Here is a 12,093-nt window from a genome sequence, read left to right on the forward strand (position 1 = left end):
AAGGACCCAGGAACACAGTGAGGGGAATGGCAAAAAAAACTACTGAAAGGGGGAGTTTGTAATACACAGGTAAATAGATAGAGGGGAGGGGTGTGGGGTCTGTTGTACAAGAGGGGGGAATATTATAACACAGGCTGCCCAGAGTCAGAGGTTATTACAGAAAGGGGGCAATGGAGGAGAGGGGACGGGGATATTATAACAGTGTCAGGGCAATTCATCATTCCAGCATTTTAAATGGGCAGAGTTTCCACATCCAACTCAACCAGGGGCTGTTTACAGGGGGAGTGGAGGGGGATTGACGGGATGGGGGTGGGCGGGGGGTGGTGTCAGTCTGTCTAGGGGCTTTTCACAAGGAGGGAGTGGGGATTTGCTGGAGGGAGGGGAGAAACTTAGGGGGATATTCAGCAGGACACTGAGGGATTTGGAGGGGGATTGAAGAGGGTTTGGGCAGTGGGGGGGGGGCATGGGACTGAGAGGGATTTGGAGGGGGATTGAAGAGGGTTTGGGCAGTGGGGGGGGTACGGGGCTGAGGGGGATTTGGAGGGGGATTGAAGAGGGTTTGGGCAGTGAGGGGGGGGGTACGGGGCTGAGAGGGACTTTGGAGGGGGATTGAAGAGGGTTTGGGCAGTGGGGGGGGGGTACGGGGCTGAGAGGGACTTTGGAGGGGGATTGAAGAGGGTTTGGGCAGTGAGGGGGGGGGTACGGGGCTGAGAGGGATTCGGAGGGGGATTGAAGAGGGTTTGGACAGTGGTGGGGGGGCATGGGGCTGAGAGGGATTTGGAGGGGGATTGAAGAGGGTTTGGGCAGTGGGGGGGGGGTACGGGACTGAGAGGGATTCGGAGGGGGATTGAAGAGGGTTTGGGCAGTGGGGGGAGGATGGTACAGGACAGAGGGATTTGGAGGGGGATTGAAGAGGGTTTGGGCAGTGGGGGGGGGGGTGATGGGGGGGTACGGCACTGGGAGGAATGGATTCGGTGGGTGGGAGATTTAGAGGGATTGTGGAAATGACGATAGATTCAGCTGGAGTGAGGGGGGGAAATTCATAGAACCCTACAATGCAGAAAGAGGCCCTTCGGCCCATCGAGTCTGCACCGAACACAATCCCACACAGGCCCTACCCCCACATCCCTACATATTAAACCCTCTTAACATATTCCTCTAACCTACACATCCCTGGACACTAAGGGGCAATTTTAGCACGGCCAATCAACCTAACCCACACATCTTTGGACTGTGGGAGGAAACCCACGCAGACACGAGGAGAATGTGCAAACTCCACGCAGACAGTGACCTGAGCCGGGAATTGAACCCAGGACCCTGGAGCTGTGAAGCAGCCGTTGAGAGGGATTAAAGAGGAGAGTGGAGAGGGATGTAGGGAGAGACTCAGAGGGATTGTGGTGGGGAATTTGAGGGATTCAGGGAGATTTAAAGGAGAGTCTCATGGATTTAGTGATTCAGCAGTGGGGAGTGAGAGGGCGGGAATCAGGGAGAATTGAGAGGATTCAGGAAGGGGAGACAGAGGGGGGGGTTTCTCGGGGTCTGACGGATACAGGAGGGATGTGGAGGGGGGGCCTTAAGAGGATTCAGCAGTGGGGGGAGGGAATTAAAAGACATGGTTTGGGGCTCAGCGATTAAAGGGGGTGGGATTTGAGAAGGAGCAGGATATGGGGGCAGAGGGATGTGGTGAGGGGGGCCAATCCAGGGAGATATTCAAGGGGATTCCAGAGGAATCTCAGGGGGCTTAGAACTGAGAGCATGTCTGGGTGGGAGAGAGAGAGTTAGTGCAGGAGGGTGAATGTCAGGGTGGAGGGAAAGGGATTGAGGCCGGATGGGATTTTTAGCAGTTTGAGAAGGGGGATTCAGAGAGGGATTTGGGGGGTGGGGCTTGCTTCAGGGTTAGAATTGGGGGCACGTCAAAGGATTCGAGGGGAGAGGTGACGCAGATTTGGAGCTGGGGAGGACTTGAGGGATTTGAGTTTGGGGGATTAGGAGGGACTGGAGGTGGGGGGGGGTCATAGGGAGTCTTTAGGGGGTGGTTAAGGAATTGGGACGGGACCTTGGGGGATTCAGAGGGGCTTAGAGGGATTTGGCAGTGGGTTCTGAGAGATTTTTGGGGGGTGGGCTTCGAGTCAGATTGAAGGAGATTGGGCAGACGAGACAGGGCACCGGTGAGGGAATAGAGAGGGATTCAGGATAGGTGAAGGATAGGCTTTGAGGGATTTGGTGGGGGAAGGGGCTGAGGGAACCACTGGGATTCACAAGGGGAAGTGGGAATAGAGGGACTGGGAGGAGGGGAGTGTGCTTAGGGATCTAGTGAGGGGAGAGGGTGGAAAAGAGAGCAGGGCAGGGAAAAAAAAGTCCAGGGGGAGAAAAAGTGTCCAGGGGAAAAAAAAGAGAGAAAGCAAAAAGATAGCTAGAGAGCAGAGAGAAATAGAGAGCAGATAGAGAAAGAAAGATTGAGAGGAGGCTGCAAACAGAGAAAAGCAGGGCTGGGGCGGGAAAGAGGTACAGACACAAAGTGAAGAGGTTCATACTCACCATCACACATGTTTCCCCTCGGTGATCTCTCCAACTCCTTCCATCCCCTCTCCCATAGTGGGGGAGACAGATCCTGGGCCAGGGGCTTTGTGCTGGATAAATGGGAGTTAAAATATCAGAGCTGGAACTCCATGACTCACTCACAGAGTTTACCTGATACTTACCAACTCACGTGTAGAGAGAGAGAAAACAATGCATACCCTGCCTTTTTATATCCTCACTGAGTCACACACAAACTGTCCACACCTCCCCAATCAAACCCCATCCAACCACATCTCCTACACCTCACCTGGACGCACCTCCTCCAGGTATGGCCCAGTCCAAAACCAACCTGTCTCTGAGTGTGTGGGGGGTGTTGTGTGGGTTAGTGAGCACCAGGCAAATGGTTTATCCCAAGGCTCGCTCGCTCTCTCTCTCCCCCACCCCCATCCCCATCCCAGCTTCACATTACCAGCACCTGGAGCTGAGAGAAAATTGGGTCAAATTAACTCGCAGCCCTGTATTGCCAGACTGAGAGAGAGACAGAGGCCAGTCTAAATGTAGATCATACAACTTGTTCATCCAAGACTCCATCGGCTACAGATTTGCACCCTTTGCTGGTTCTTGCAAAATTCCCTTCTCCTTAAGTTGCCTGAAGAAATATCTTGCAAAGTCCTTTGTTGTTGCATTTACAATTCCACTTCTGATTTACAATGCAATCTGTCTGTTGTTGTCTGTCTGGGTGTTTAAATGTGTCTGCCCTCTGCTTAATGTTCAATGACTCACCAGAAATCAGAACTGCAAAAAAAAACGCTTAGATTTCTTTTAAGAACAGAAGCACTGGCTGGGGGAGGGGAGGGAGAGAATGAGAGTGAAGTTTCTGTCTCATAAATGCTGCAAACCAGCAGCTTTGAAGAGAGACAGAAGCCGGATTTTAAACTCTCTGGGAACTGTGCCCAGGGACACATGCACATCTGTAACATATCACTGTGTAATTCAACAATTAATCCAGTTCCCCTGAATTACTTCTCTGTAACATATCACTGTATAATCCAACAATTAATCCAGTTCTCCTGGATTCCTGCTGTGTAATATATCACTGTGTAATCCAACAATTAATCCAGTTCTCCTGGATTCCTGCTCTGTAATATATCACTGTGTAATCCAACAATTAATCCAGTTCTCCTGGATTTCTGCTCTGTAACATGTCACTGTGTAATCCAACAATTAATCCAGTTCTCCTGGATTTCTGCTCTGCAGTAAAAAGAGCCAACATATATCAACTCTGCAAGACATGCCGGCTCATCGACATGGATACCATCATCACACGTGAGAATACCATCCACCAGGTACATGGTAAATACTCTTGCAACTCGGCCAACATATATCACTTTTTACTGTGTTTACGCCAGTCCAACGCCGGCATACCCACATCATTTCTGCTCTGCAACATGGAATGGAACCCGCTTCTGCTGCGGAGAACACACAAGTAGTCTGACAACACCAGGTTTAAGTTATTTGACAGTAAACTCGGCTTTCACGACACACGACAGCGCAGAGTTGCTGAGCAGAGACAGATAACCAAGTTCTGCACACATGACGACGGCCTCAAAAGGGATCTTAGGTTCATGTTGCCCTATCTGTAACCCCCATAACTTGCCTGAACTTGTAAAATCTCACTAACTGCCCTATCTGGAGACAATACACATCTCTTTTGCCTGTGCCTGATGCTATCTCCACTCACATTGTCTGCATCTTTAAGACTTGAATAGCAGGTTAGCTGTAAAGACTCGCATTCTAATCAGTATTCTGTAAACTGTCTGTGCCTTTTATATGCTCTGTTTGAGACCAGAACTTTCCACTCAACTGATGAACAGGCAAACCCTGAAAGCTTATGGGTTTACTATCAAATAAACTTGTTGGACTTTAACCTGGTGTTGTGAGACTTCTTACTGTGTTTAACCCAGTCCAACGCCAGTATCTCCACATCATCACACAAGCACATTCACAGACATACAAACACACTCAAAAAAAACACAGACACACACATATGATTTCAAGAAGAAATTAGATATAGCTCTTGGTGCTAAAGGGATCGAGGGATATGGGAGAGGGGGTGATCGGGGTATTGAATTTGATGATCAGCTATGATCAAAATGAATGGTGGAGCAGGCTCAAAGGGCTGAATGGCCTCCTCTAGTTTCTATGATCTCACACAAACTCGCACACATACACTATCTCAGACACTCTCACAAACACAGAGACAAACTGAGCCCACAAAGGATTGATATCAGTTTCAGTCCAAATAATCTGCTGGGCACTAAAGTAATAACAGAAGCAGATCTGAAGCTGGGTGTGTGGATTTTATTGTGAAAAGGGATAACATATCAATATATCCCCATAGCTCCTGGCGGGAATGGAATTGATGATTTGTCTGCTGTCTACGATTGAATAAATATTAAATTGGAGAGATTATAAAGTTTGAATTGTAATATCTAATGGTGTAAAGTATCTGGAAGCTGAGTGGATGTAATAAAGGCTGGAATGAGGGTGAAACTGCTGCACTGAGTGAATGATTCTTGTTGTAGGGAGGGATGGGAGGAGGGAGAGAGGGATGGATGGTGAGAGGAAGGGAGAGTGAGATGGATGGACGGAGAGAGGGACGAATGGGGGTTAATACGAGAAGCTGAAGTTTACATTTGAAGAGGTTCCCAGTGTCCCTGAGCAGCCGAACTGGGGAAGCTTTAGTACAGGCTGTGCTGCTGCTGTTTCCCCTCCAGGCCACCAAGGGTCGCTGTAAGCCTTCCGACTGCTGCTCCTCCCACTTGGCCACTCCGGCCTGTCCAGTGCCACTCACTGGAGCCCTGGGCCATTCTTGCCATCCTGCCAGGTCACAGATACTGAGGACAACAGGAAAGTTTACTTATGAGTCACAAGTCGGCTTACATTTATACTGTAATGAAGTTACTGTGAAAATCCCCTAATCGCCATACTTGTTTGAGTACACCGAGGGAAAATTTAGTATGACTACTGTACCTGACCAGCACATCTTTTCAACTGCAGCAGGAAACCAAAGCACCCAGAGGAAACACACGCAGACAATGATCCAAGCCAGTGATTGAACCCATGTCCCTGGCACTGTGAGGCAGCAATGCTAACCACTGTACCACCATAGCGTCCAGTGCCCTAAGGTTAAGTTTCTTCTTCAAACCTAAGAAGCTTCAGTGCCACATCAGGGTGGGGAAAGTGAAGACCATTGGTTCAAGATGTCAATAGTTAGTTAATATTCCAATTTATTTGCTTTATTCTTTCAAGCTGAGGTTTACAAAGAAAATTCCAGTTTATAAAAGTGATTAAATAAGCAATGACCCATCACATAGCCAGTAGTTCAGAACTTATCCCTTAGGCAAGTTCTTGGCTCCTTGTCTGCAGATGTGTCATCCAGCGTTGTCTACTGATGTGTTTTCCTGCCGTTAGTATTCACAATTGGGCAGGGTGAGGAGGCAGCTCCAACACCGACCTCAGCTGAAATGGGAATTGAACTCACACTTTTGGTGTTATTCTGAACCATACATTAGCTCACACGCCAACAATGCTGCAGCAATTGCAAAGGGCTTGCACAAGGTTCCAGAATTCGAAGAGAGGGTTGTGGAGATGAAGGAACGGTCTGCAAGACATGGGATATTTTGGATTACCTCAAATTGACAGAATGTGGGAGCCCAATCAGGAATGTGTTGGACTCATCAAGTCTGGCGGTAACGTGTGGACGTGGGATTCAGCAGCAGTTGAAGGGCTGCATGATGGAACAGTGGTTAGCACTGCTGCCTGACGGCGCCAGGGACCTGGGTATGGTTCCAACCTGGGGTTTGTGTGTGGAGTTTGCTTGTTCTCCCCATGTCTGTGTGAGTTTGCTCCAGTTTCCTCCTGCAGTCTAAACATGTGCAAGTTAAGTAGATTGGCTGTGTTAAATTGTCCCTTAGCATCCAAAGAAATGTAGGTTAGGGGGATTAGCAGGGTAAATGTGTGAGGGTATAGGGCCCATCAACTCTACACCAACTCTCCAACACAGCATCTTACCCAGGCCCTCATATTTACCCCACTATTCCACTGTGTTACTTATTAATTACAACAGGGAACAGAGTCTGGGGTTATAAATAGGTGAGTTTACTCCAATAGTAATTCTTTCAACATCTGACAAGTTTACAGCTATGAACATCCCGCCTATCAAATAGCTCCAGCCTACAGATGAGATTACCAACATTCAGAGCTTCCAAATCCTTATCCTGAAGTTACGAAACAGACTTTAGTCATCAGCCTGCTGATACATCAGCACATTCACACAGGGGTGGATTGGACTGTGATCCGTTTATTATTCAACTTTAGTTCAATACAGTTTCTGAGTGATTTAAATTTCAAATAAGATATGCAGGTGTGAAAATTTATTGACACATGAATGAGAGATGCCGTGGGGCATTCTCCAAGTCCAACAGGGTTGATTTACATCAGAAAAACTCCAACTATCTATAAATATAATTCAGTTGGGATGCAGCAGCAATAACAGCAGAATCACACCCCTGTGATCACTGGTGAATTCGCTGGTGTCTCACCAAGTTGTGTGACTGGGTGAATCTCTTTACACACATTGAACAAGTGACTGGTTTCTCCTCACTGTGAACTTGTTAATGTCTCAGCTGAATGGATGACCGGGTGAATCCTTTCTCACACTCAGTGCAGGTGAACGGTCTCTCCTCAGAGTGATTTCCCTGGTGTGCGAGCAGATGTTTTCTGCTTTTAAAGCTCTTCTCACAGTCAGAACATGTGAATGGTCTCTCATTTGTGTGAACAAGTTGGTGTGAAGTGAGAAAGGATAAACAAGTGAATCCCTTCCTGCACACAGGGCAGGTGAACAGTCTCTCCCCAGTGTGAATTCGCTGGTGTACAGTGAGGTCGCCTGATCGCCTGAAGCCAGTCCCGCAGTGAGAACACGTGAATGGTCTCTTGTCAGAGTGAACATGTTGTGACTGCGCTTGTGTCTTGACAGGCCAGACGATCGTTTGAAGTCTTGTCCACACACAGAACACATGTACGGTTTGTCCCCACTGTGAACGGTACTTTTCTCTTCCATGTTCAAAAGCCGATGATTATTTAGATCCTGACGAATCGAGGCACTCTGTAAGATTTTGATGTGATCTTTGATTTACAGTTGTCTGTAATTCCTCACCTTCCAATCCCTTGAAAAATGATGTAAAAACAGAAAGGAGGAAACATGAGAGACAAGCCGTAAATACACAAAGGCAAGATGCGAAATTGAGCTGAATGAATCTGATAAATTGTGGGATTGGGAACCAGAAAAGGGATATGAAAACTGCTGGATTGTCATAAAGCTTCAAACTGTTCACCAGTGCACTGAGGGAAAGGAACCCTTCGCCCCTTCAGAGCCCATAACAAGAATCCAGCCTTTATGCGTGAAGAGGGAGAGGTCAGAAAGGAAGGTGATGGAAAGAGATTTTATACATCAGCAACTCAACTAGGATTTTGGCAGAATTGCCGAAACGCACAGTCTTTCCCACCTGGAAGTATCACAGCAGCTGAGACATGGGAAAATCACGCAACTCCTTGACTTGGACAAATATCACTATCCCTTCAATGAGACTGGGTTAAAATCCTAATACTGTTGCATTGTGGGAGCACCTTTACTACATGGACTACAGAGGTTTAAGAAAAAGGCCAACTATACAATCACAAAGGACAACTAGTGATTGGTAACACATCACTGTCAGTGCAGGATAGTAATTCAGGACAGTAATCTGGGCCTTGTCAGTAATGTCCACATCTTAAGAAGTTTTATTTTTTGCAAATCTATATGAAACCTGCAAAAAAGAGAAACCCCACGACCACTACAATCTAAAAGGACAAGGACAGTGGGAAAACCACCATTTGGAAGTTCCCCTCCAAGCCATTCACTATCCTGATTTGGAAATATTCTTTCACTGTCATTGGATCAAAATCCTGGAAATCCCTTCCTAACAGCATTGTGGGTGTACCAACCACATGGACTGCTGCGATGCAAGAAGGCAGCTCACCAACACCTTTTCAAGGGCAATTAGGGATGGGAAGTAAGTGCTGGTCTAATCCAATGACACCTACCTCCATTGAATGATTTTGAGAAATGACCTGGAATATCGATGAGAATACAATTCTGATAATTACTAAGTGAAATACTTCACTCAGTCACATCACTTTCTGAGTTTACATTTGACCGGAGCTCTTGGATTCCGCTTTTCATTGCTGCTGCTTTTGGAACACTTTGGGGCATTTGCAATTCTCCACCTATTCCCACTCCCCTTCTTTCTGATGGATAATGAAGGATCTGTGCACATACATTTCTGTATAACTTGGTTCCTCCTTTAATTAATTTATAGAACCCGCCCCCGTTCTCCAATCTACACACAATAGTAAAAACGTAACGAGCTCCTAATAATGACTTGCAATGGCAGAGTCCTGACCCAGCATTCCCCGCGGTGCAGAATGTCCCCTATTCACACCACAGGCTGGCATCGCACAGGCGCACTAATCACCTATTGGAGCATGCGCACTGTCAGTAATGGCGATGGGGTGAGTCTGTGTTTTTGCCTCTGTGCAGCGGGGAAGGGAGAGGAAACTCCGAGGGAGCGGGCCCTGGATAAGGGGAGTTTCTAAATACCTGGCGAGTTCCTCAAACCCCGATTGAGACTCTGCCGCTCCCGTGTTTGCAGTTCCGGATCTTTTCCCCTCCGAGGCCCAAATCCAGGCTGACGACCACCATCTTTGTTCAACGATGACCGCATGCGCGGCGTATCCTTGACGCAACAGTATGGGGCGTGGCGAAGGTTATTCTCTTCCCACCGGGTCCTAGTGTCCGGGCTGCAACAAGATAATCAGACTTTTCAACATTTCCACCCAGTCTCAGGCTGCAGCTGATGTTTTGCAAGGTTGATAATCTACCTCAACCCCACCTCTCCATATAGAACATAGAACATAGAACATTACAGCGCAGAACAGGCCCTTCGGCCCACGATGTTGCGCCGACCAGTTAAAAAAAACAACAATGACCCACTAACCTAAACCAATCCCTTTCCATCCATAAACCTATCCACAGACCTCTTAAACGCCCCCAAACTAGGCGCATTTACAACTGCAGCAGGCAGGGCATTCCAGTCCCTCACCACCCTCTGGGTAAAGAACCTACCCCTGACATCTGTCCTATAACTACCCCCCCTTAGTTTAAAGCCATGCCCCCTCGTGCTAGATTTTTCCATCAGAGGAAAAAGGCTATCACTATCCACCCTATCTAAACCTCTAATCATCTTATATGTTTCAATAAGATCCCCTCTTAGCCGCCTTCTTTCCAGCGAAAACAACCCCAAATCCCTCAGCCTCTCCTCATAGGATCTCCCCTCCATACCAGGCAACATCCTGGTAAACCTCCTCTGCACCCTCTCCAAAGCCTCCACATCCTTCCTGTAATGTGGGGACCAGAACTGCACACAATACTCCAAGTGCGGCCGCACCAGAGTTGTGTACAGTTGCAACATAACGCTACGACTCCTAAATTCAATCCCCCTACCAATAAACGCCAAGACACTGTATGCCTTCTTAACAACCTTATCTACTTGATTCCCAACTTTCAGGGATCTATGTACACATACACCTAGATCCCTCTGCTCCTCCACACTATTCAAAGTCTTCCCGTTAGCCCTATACTCAACACATCTGTTATTTCTACCAAAGTGAATTACCTCACATTTCTCTGCATTAAACTCCATCCGCCACCTCTCGGCCCAGCTCTGCAACCTGTCTAAGTCTTCCTGCAAACTATGACACCCTTCCTCACTATCTACCACACCTCTGACTTTGGTGTCATCAGCAAATTTACTGATCCACCCAACTATACCCTCATCCAGATCATTAATAAAAATCACAAACAGCAGTGGCCCCAACACAGATCCCTGAGGCTCAGCTTCTCTTTGTACCCAAATATTTATCAATCTTTATCTTAATTACATTCAATGGCCCAGCATCCTCTGCTCCCTGGAATATAAAATTCCAGACATTCACAACTGAATGAAGAATTTTCTCCTCATTTCAATCTAAATGATTGACTCCTTATTCAGAGGCTGTGACCCAGTAATCAAGACTCTCCAGTCAAGAGAAATAATTTCACACCATCTAACCTCTCAGACCCATGAAGAATCATATACTCTAATTAGATCACCTCTCATTTTTCTCACCACTATTAATTTGATCCTAGTCTAATTTAATAGATAAAAGTGAAATACTGCAGATGCTGGCATCAGAAACATAAGTAGAAAATGCTGGAAAATCTCAGCCGATCTGACAGCATCTGTGGGGAAAGAATGGAACCAACATGTCAAGTCTGGATGACAGTCCATCAGAGCTGATGGAGGGTCATCCAAATTTGAAATGTTGGCTCTATTCTCTCTCCACAGATGCTATCAGACCTGCTGAGATTTTCCAGCATTTTCTGTTTTTTTTTTATTTTACAGGTACCATGTTACCAAGTCCCAAACAATAAGATTTCTAGTATTTCACCTACAACTGATGTTAACTGGTCTAGATTCCCCATTCTCTCTCCTTCTACTTTCTGGACTAGTGCGGTTAATGTTTGCTAACCTCCGATCCTTGGGAACTGTTCTAGAGTTTAAGGAATTCTGGAAGATCACACTAACACAGCAACTATTTCTGAAGCTCCCCCTTCTAAATCCCCAAGATGCAGGTTGTCTGATCCAGGGAAATTGTCACCATTTAGTCCCATTAATTTCTCCAGTCTCTATTTCTAGAAGACCCTCATTCTTATGGGACAAGGGAGTGTGTAACCTGTGTTTCCAAAGCCACAACAGCTTTGGACTTGTGCAACTCCCACCATTGATCAATCAAACCCATTTTGATGGGAATTAAATGGCTTGTTTCATTTTTAAAAAACTTTTATTCACATTGTACTTGTCAGAAAGGATGATTCAATTCACAACTTTACAGTAAAGTTCCATAAGATGATGTTGGAACATGTCTGTCAGGTTTTTCATTATTATTGACATTTGATGAACATTACAACTCGAACGACATTGGGGTGGTGACTCATGTTTGAAAATGGTTCTTCCTTGTATTAAAGTTCCTGCCCCCTGGCTTCCCCATTACTAGAATGTTTCTTTTGTCTTCTACCATGAGGACAGATGGATACAAAGTATTTGTTGCATTTCTCTGCCATTTCCTTGTTCCCCATTATATTTTCCCTTTTACCTGTCTCCCGTAGAGAATGTTTACTTTCACTCGCTTCTTCCTATTCACAAACCTACAGAAACATTTAAAAATCGACTTTGTAAACTCTTACTGGTCTCCACCCAAAAAGAGAATTGAGCTCAGTAGTGATTTTAAAACAGTTTATTGAGAAGCGACATTTAAAACAAGATGCATGAGTTAAATAGATAGGAAAAGCACCTGACCTGTGAGAGAGGTTTACAGATCCCAGAGGACAAGTAGACGGCTGAAACCAAGTGAATGTTGATGTCCATAGCTAGT

This window comes from Carcharhinus amblyrhynchos, unplaced genomic scaffold (genome assembly GCF_965287045.1).
Source record: "Carcharhinus amblyrhynchos unplaced genomic scaffold, sCarAmb.v2.hapA scaffold_38, whole genome shotgun sequence".
Lineage (NCBI taxonomy): Eukaryota > Metazoa > Chordata > Chondrichthyes > Carcharhiniformes > Carcharhinidae > Carcharhinus > Carcharhinus amblyrhynchos.